Below are 7397 nucleotides of genomic sequence, written 5' to 3'. Positions count from 1 at the left end.
AACAACAAAGACACAATGTGACACTTTGGAGACTTGCAGACGCAATAAAAAGAATTCATAATAATCCCCTTCCCAAGAACCCTAGTGATGACTCCAGTGGTAGAAAATAGACCACCTAGCTAGAAAGAAATAATAAAATAAAGTTACCTACTCAACAACAGCAGAGAAGACCACTTGGATCCAACAAAGCGGAATTGAGCATGGGTATCGAAACTTGTAGCCTAAGGCTAAGCCAAAACCCAATTCTTGGCACTAGGGTTTTCTAGGATCCCAAATACTTGTTTGAGAGTTGAATTCATACCAAGGTAATGTAGACCGGTCTACCACTGCACATCTCATCTAGAGCCAAAACCACAGTGAGCTTCCATGGTCCCTGTCACACACTCTATAGTGCTCTTTCCATCCAAATTCATCACCCGAACTTCCAACCTTGACCTAACTGCTCCATTTCGTCTTAACATAACACTTGCATTGTTTATAGAGTTCTTCCAGTGGGCATACAGAATTATTAAACAACTCATTAATATGAGCATGACTGCCACATGGTGGAGGGGGAGAGCCTCGAGAACCGTCGTTGTAACATGTGGTCACCCCCATCAGGGGGAGGGGAGTCGTCTTCAAGGAGGTTATGAAGGGCCTGAACTTCCCTAGGGTCCAAGTCAGCTACACTCAAGATGTCATGCAATGGAGTGGCGAAATCCTTATGCTGATCCATTGAGCACCGATTGGCCAACTAGTTTGTCACTTTATTACTAGCTCGCAAGACGTGGCCAGTGGTATAATAAGCAAATATTTCCAGGAGTATTTTTATTCTTTCCACCTGGGACTCTAAATGCCAACTTCTATCTATTTCGGAAAAGGGACAACCATCAATGATCTTCTGGGTCATCTAAACTACCAGTTTAGAATCCCCCACAATGTGAATATTCGAGCAACCCTGGTTAATATCTAGAGTGAGACCTTTCTTCACAGTGGTGAGTTCGGTAACATTATTATTTTTTATACCACAATAACCTGCATAAATACAAACTGGAGTGCCTAGTGAATTTCGAAGCAAACCACCATAGCCTGTGGGCTTGGGGTTGCCTTTGGAGGATCCATCAAAATTAATTTGAAAAAAGGCCATTGGAGGTAATTGTAAAACAATGGGGGAGGATATTGTAATTTCCAAACATGATGTTGACTGAAGCAGGATCATATCCTGAGATAAATTAAGTGATAGAAGGATTGTTGTTACCATAGGATCAATGTACGAGACATCAGGATTCCATTTCTTTGACAATATAGTCTCCTGCATATTCTATTTAACTGTACTCCAAATGGAGACACTGAAAGGGGGATGGTCTTGGAATATAGCACGTTTCCTTTCTTTCCATATATTCCAGAAAATAAAACCAAGAACCAAACATTGAGCTTTGTTGGCAATCAAGTTCTTATAGCAGTTTATTTTCCAATTTCTAATTATTGTCAGTATATCCTCCCAATTGTTCTAATGATATACAATTTTAACAACCAAACAAAAAAATAGAAACATTAAAAGTTAAAAATAAATTAAAAATACAATTAAATTTAAAAATAAAGAAATGAAAAATTACAAAAAATAAAATAAAATGTAAAACGTTAAAAAAATTAAATTAAAAACTATTCAAAGTAATACACACACACACACACACACAAAGTAAAATAATTTAAAAAAATTTAAAATGAAACATTTAAAAAATAATTATAAAAAAAAAAAACCAGGGTTGGCCTAGGCCTGGGCAGTTGGGGAGTTGCGGGAAGCTTCCTTCCCGCCCAAGCCCCAAACTAGCAGTGCCTTGGGTAGTAGGCCGATTTCGTGAATTGGCCTGCCACCCAGTGGGCCGCTGGGTTCGGGCCTGGGCAGGTGGTATTGGAGACAGAATGGTAATTCCAATTGCCATTAAAGTTTCAGGATATAAAAGGTATCATTTAAATGCCAAAACAGATACAAGAGCCATGAGGACTTGCTGTAAGTATAAATCTATTCTGTCTTATTACTCAAAACCAACAAAGATATGTTTTAAAGCTATTAATAAGCAACTTATCCAAATTTCTTATGTTGCACCTGATTTCCCATTATTGCTAGATTCAACTTTGGTTTATGTTACTTTGTATAACTATGATACTGGATCTGACATACTTCTTGGACAAGATTTTGTTAAGAAGGATATGCCTATGGTCGTTGATAAGCATCTGATAACATTCAACGTTCAAAATGAAAAGGTAGTCATTCCTACTAAAACTACATATACTATTAGGATTCAACCTAATAAAGTGGAAATTTTTAATGAATCAATTGAAGACCTATCTAAGATCAAGAAGATCATCAAGCATGCAAATCTTCATGGACAAGAAGTTTTGAAAGATATTGTAAATAAACTCAAGACAAATTGTACAGTCGAGCACCCTGATGCCTTTTGGTTCAGAGAAAAATACTTTGTCTCACTTCCTTTTAAGGAAGGGTATAACCACAGAGCTCAAAAATCTTATGCCAATCATATGAGCCCAACAGAGTAGAAGTTATGTAAAGAAGAGATTAAGTAGCTCCTGGACAGAAAATTGATAGAACCTTGTAAAAGTTCATGGGCTTGCCCAACCTTCTATGTCAACAAACATTCAGAGAAGAAACAAGGAAAAAAGAGGTTGGTGATAAATTACAAAGCATTGAATGAAGCTTTGGAACCTATCAAGTATCCAATGCCTGACAAAGATATGATCTTTGTTAGGATATTCCGACACATAGGATATAGTTAAGTTCAACTTGGTCTAGTGTAGTGTTAGGTATAGAGTTAGGTAAAGTGTGTTTCTTTACCGTTGTACATTTTGTAACTTACAATCCGACGGTCACGATATGTAGTGATCCGACGGTTCACTCTCTCCTCGGTATTACCGACACTTGATCCGTGGCTTGACACCCGATTGGTCCATGAGTTCTATTTAAAGCGCATGGAGGGTCATTGTTCGGGTAATCCGTGCATGAGAGAAGCTTATGTAAATTTTCATTCTTTGATTAATAAATTGCATGTAGTAGCCACGTTGGCACAGGCCGTGGACTGTTTCCCTCTTTGAGGGTTTTAACCACGTCAAAAATACTGGTGTATTGATCTGTGATCTGGTTGTGAGCGGTGTCCTTTTTGTGTTCTTTTTGAGGAACTTACCCTGTAAATTCCTACATGGTATCAAAGCTATTTGAGGGCCGCGTCCGTTGGTGATCCAAATCTGAAGCCGGTAGAACTGCATCCGACTGTTGTTTCCTAGATCTGTTGTTTCTGACTGCTTTCGGGCCGAGAGGACTGCTCTGTTGTGTTCGGAGCATCTATTCCAGTGAGGAGCCCCTTTCGTTTCACGCGAAAAGGTTTCCGGTAGCCCTAGCTGCGTATTTTTTAAGATCTGGAGGTATACAGTGTTTATTTGCAGTTTATTGTTATTTTCTCTCTGCTTATTTCGGTTTCGGTTTATTTAGCTTTTCTTTAACCGGATCTATACCTTTCATTTCTGCGTATGCTCTTTGCCCTGCGACTGTGTGCGATCTGGGCAAATCAGAAACATAAAGGAAGGATTTTTCTCATGCGTATGATCTTTTCCCTGCACCTTAGTGTGATCTCGGAAAATCAGAAACATTGAGAAAAATATTTAGTTTTTCGGCTAAAGCTAACTTTGAGCCGCAAGGTCCTTTTTTAAAATATCTAGTTTTTTGGCTAAAGCTAACTTCGAGCCATAAGGTTCGTTTTCTTTGCATGTCCGTGTTAGGTTTTCTGTTTTGTGTTTTGTAGGGGAAAAGAGCTTTCTCAAGGCAAGCACGCAAACCAAGGCCCCCCCCCCCTCTCTCTCTCTCTCTCTCTCTCTCTCTCAAATTTTTTGTATAGATCAATTGGTTCAAAGCTATTTTAAGAGAGTAGAGGTCTTGGGTTCAAGTCTCCATTTTGTGGGGGCGGATTTTTTCATTTCCGCACATTCGCGCACTTTGCCGGCAACTTCAACAAATTTTTTCAAAAAGCCATAACTTCTTCATCCAGAAGCCTTTTTCAGAGCCGTTTTTTTTAAAACAGCCTAATTTTTCGAGATCTATCCATTGGAACACTTACTTTCAGTCTCTTGTACTTCTCCTGAAGTTGATGCTACCTTATACCGTCAACTTGTAGGAAAACTCTTGTATTTAACCCATACTCGTCCTGACCTTTCCTTTGCTGTTGGCCTTGTTGCTCGTTTTATGAAAAACCCCTGTGAAAGTCATTGGAAAGCAGCCAAAAGAATACTTCATTATGTTCGAGGTACAGTACAGTTTGGGATTCATTACAGTGCCAAAGCAGCTCCTCTATTAGTTGGTTTCACTGATTCTGATTGGGCTGGTGACCCTGATGATCGGAAGTCTACTGTCGGTTATGTCTTCACTCTTGGTTCAAGACCTATTACATGGGCTTGTAAGAAACAGGCTGCCATTTCTCTTTCGTCAGCAGAAGCAGAGTATCGTGGTGCCGTGGAAGCCAGTAAGCAAGCCTTGTGGCTTCGTCAGATCCTATCAGAGTTTGGCTTTGAGCAGCAGCATCCAACCACACTTTGGTGTCATAATCAAAGTGCCATTCAGCTATGCAAAGATCCAGTCCAGCATCAGCGCAGCAAACACATTGAACTACACATGCACCTCATCAGAAAGCTCATTCATGACCATGTTCTTGAAGTGCAATATTGTTCAATAGATGATCAGGTTGCAGACATCTTCACAAAGGCTCTCACAGAGGCAAAGTTCACTAAAATTCGATATATGCTTGGAGTTCAGGAAGTTGTCACTAAGGGGGGATAGGCTCTAGTCCCTCCTTCCTTCTCCTATTGTGTCATATTTGTAAATCCTTCAATCCTATCCCAAGTTGTTCTTAAGGGGGGATGTTAGGATATTCCGACACATAGGATATAGTTAAGTTCAACTTGGTCTAGTGTAGAGTTAGGTATAGAGTTAGGTAAAGTGTGTTTCTTTACCGTTGTACATTTTGTAACTTACAATCCGACGGTCACGATATGTAGTGATCCGACGGTTCACTCTCTCCTCGGTATTACCGACACTTGATCCATGGCTTGACACCCGATTGGTCCATGAGTTCTATTTAAAGCGTATGGAGGGTCATTGTTCGGGTAATCCGTGCATGAGAGAAGCTTATGTAAATTTTCATTCTTTGATTAATAAATTGCCTGTAGTAGCCACGTTGGCACAGGCCGTGGACTGTTTCCATCTTTGAGGGTTTTAACCACGTCAAAAATACTGGTGTATTGATCTGTGATCTAGTTGTGAGCGGTGTCCTTTTGGTGTTCTTTCTGAGGAACTTACCCTGTAAATTCGTACATTAGGCTCTAGTGCCTCCTTCCTTCTCCTATTGTGTCATATTTGTAAATCCTTCAATCCTATCCCAAGTTGTTCTTAAGGGGGGATGTTAGGATATTCCGACACATAGGATATAGTTAAGTTCAACTTGGTCTAGTGTAGAGTTAGGTATAGAGTTAGGTAAAGTGTGTTTCTTTACCTTTGTACATTTTGTAACTTACAATCCGACGGTCACGATATGTAGTGATCCGACGGTTCACTCTCTCCTCGGTATTACCGACACTTGATCCGTGGACTGTTTCCCTCTTTGAGGGTTTTAACCACGTCAAAAATACTGGTGTATTGATCTATGATCTGGTTGTGAGCGGTGTCCTTTTGGTGTTCTTTCTGAGGAACTTACCCTTTTGGTGTTCTTGGAAAATATTTCTAGTGCTAATGTTTTTAGTCAATTTGATTTAAAGAGTGGATTCTGATAGATAGGTATAAACCTAGAAGACAGATACAAATGAGCCTTTGTTGTTCCAGGTCGCTAGTATCAATGGACTACTATGCCCTTTGGTTAGTATCAATGCACCCTCTGAGTTTCAGAATCATACGGAAGACATTTTTCATAGCCTTGATTTTGTTATTGTATATATTGATGATTTGTTGGTTTTCACTAGAGATGTAGAGGAACACAAAAAACATTTAGAATTATTTTATCAAGTTGTTTTCAGGCATGGTTTGGAATTATCTTCTTCACTAGACAAATTCATTATTTCCCAAACCAAGATCGAGTATCTTGGATTGATCATATCTCAAGGAAAGATAGAATTGCAACCTCATGGTTTATAGTCACTATTGAAATCTCCTGATTAGCTTCCTGATATGAAATCTGTCCAAATATTTTTGGGATGTATAAACTATGTGTTATATACATATTTGGGAACTGAAACCCCAATCACATATGTCCATAAACCAAGGGCTTCTAAGTCCCTAAAAGTGTTGTTTCATACCCTAAAGGAGCAAGGTCATCTGATTACATCATCTCCCAGAAGTTTTCCATGAAAAACCACTCAGAACTAGTCAAAGCAGGACCATACAGACTACCTAGTGCAAAGGGTGCGATGCATCTCACCTACCACATTCAAAAAGTGCGACGCATATTGGAAAGCCCTTGTGTAGGGTGCGATGAGCGAGAGCAGACAAATGGCACAAGTAGTTTGCCAGGTAGAGACCCTGAGAATCTTCTAGAAGCTTCTCATTTGACACTTGCCTCCTTGAGTTCACCCAAGGATGAGTAAGAGATCATGAAATCTCCAAGTGGAACCCAGAACTACGAGAGAGATGACACTAATCAAAATCCCAGAAGCTGACCCACCCCCTACAAATATCTATATATGGATCCCTCATCCCAGAGATCCAAGGGTTGGAATTTGGTAATCTGCGAAGAGGTACTGCTGGTTTCTCTTTGAAGACATTGTTAGGTGATCTTGCTTTGTATGAGGTGAAGAGGGCTTTCAAGCTGGGAGGATGGCGTTGGGTCAGACCAAGTGGTTGTAATCCTCTCTTCTACTACTTTTATCAATAAAGCTATTTGAGTTTTCCTCCATATTCTTGTGTATCTCTGAATATTGTGTTGATAAATGCATTTGTATGGTCAATATATATCTAATCCTATATTGTTTATAGTGATAGATCTCTATGCTTTGATGGTATTATGTTGCTGTGACTCTACAGGTGTTCTTTGAAGTGGGACAAGTAAGAAGCAGTGGCAGGATTCTATCAAAGGGGAAAGGAAACAAGCAAGGCGCCAAGTGAAACACTGAGGTTGGTACTCTCTGCTTCTTTCTCATCTCTCTCTCATAAAGGAAAAAACAAGTGACTTTGATCTGTTTGTTTCTAATATAGCTACCCGTCTTAGTGGGACTAGCAATTCTGAATAGACACTAGATTTCCCGATAACACTATGTTAGACAATTCTATTCAGAGCAAGCTAAAGATACTAGGATTATACAACTAAGATTGAAGAAAGTTTCAAAATAGACATAAAAAATGACAGAAGTTGTACAATGAATCAAGC

This window comes from Pinus tabuliformis, chromosome X, assembly GCF_031772625.1.
Source record: "Pinus tabuliformis cultivar Carrire ecotype Pingquan chromosome X, CPIR1, whole genome shotgun sequence".
NCBI lineage: Eukaryota > Viridiplantae > Streptophyta > Pinopsida > Pinales > Pinaceae > Pinus > Pinus tabuliformis.
Note: the sequence above shows the minus strand (reverse complement) of the source record.